The following is a 1,102-nucleotide window of genomic DNA, read 5'->3' on the forward strand; positions in this document are numbered from 1 at the left end:
AAGAAATCGAAAAAATATTCGAATGGGAAAATTTACTATTTGAATTCGAATGAATAATTGGAAACATAATCGGATGGAACAAATATTCACTATTCGATTGCCCCATTCATTGGAATGAATAATCGAAAAATAATCGACTGGGAAATATAATCGAATAATCGAATAATGGAATCGGCGATTATTTTTGCATTATTGCATTCGATTACTTCATAGCAATAAGAATGTACTCACAAAATATAGACACTTATTAACATGTCATGATAACAACGAAAGAACAAACTAAACGAAACACCTAACGATTATTGCAAGAGGTAAACTTCATCTTCTTGGCCCGTATTGACTGTAGCCTATCACAAATAAGAAAAATATTGATTTATCCACCTATTAAACACTATGTAAATCAATCTATAGGATTGATACAACTTATATTAATTTTGTAGACATGTTTCAACCTTTTTGGGCCATCATCAGTACACATATTAAGACATGAAAATAATTACCAATTTGATTAAGCTAAAAAGCATCCTTTGGAGAATTACAGTGTTGGTGTTCAACGTCTATATGGAGACACATTGAATGATTTGTAACATGATAAATTAAAAAGAACCTCGAATATTGAATTTTCACGACCGCATTGTATTCGAAACCGACTTTCAACCTATTAGGTCGTGTTACGTACATTTAGTACGTGTTGAAGAGATGTTAAGTACGGAACAAAAATGGCCAACCAGACACCAGTGGGATTCGAACCCACAACCTCCCGATTTTGCGTTGGTTGCTCTACCAATTGAGCTATGGTGTCTGGATGGCCATTTTCGTTCTGTACATAACATCTCTTCAACACGTACTAAATGTGCGTAACACGACCTAATAGCTTGAAAGTCGGTTTCGAATAAAAAGAATCTCCTCTAACTTTTTCAGTGTTGATATTAAAGTTACATGCTTTCTTAAAATACTGTCGAAATTATGATGAATAGTAAAATGCTTCTTATACAGATCAATTGTATTCCCAAATTCTAAATTAGAAGTCGTTATTTCTTGTTTACGTTGATCTTAGTACTGTTGTCAAATACGGACAGAAAAGTTGTGCAGTAAGTAATAA

The 1,102-nt window shown here is 32.9% G+C and overlaps 1 non-coding gene across 1 annotated transcript; it reads right to left on the bottom strand.

Moving 5' to 3' along the window:
* Positions 1-729: 729 nt before the first annotated feature.
* TRNAL-CAA (transfer RNA leucine (anticodon CAA)) lies at positions 730-802 on the bottom strand. The gene has a single exon. It is a non-coding gene; the product is annotated as a tRNA-Leu (tRNA).
* Positions 803-1,102: the final 300 nt, after the last annotated feature.

Source organism: Anabrus simplex, chromosome 8 (genome assembly GCF_040414725.1).
Source record: "Anabrus simplex isolate iqAnaSimp1 chromosome 8, ASM4041472v1, whole genome shotgun sequence".
Lineage (NCBI taxonomy): Eukaryota > Metazoa > Arthropoda > Insecta > Orthoptera > Tettigoniidae > Anabrus > Anabrus simplex.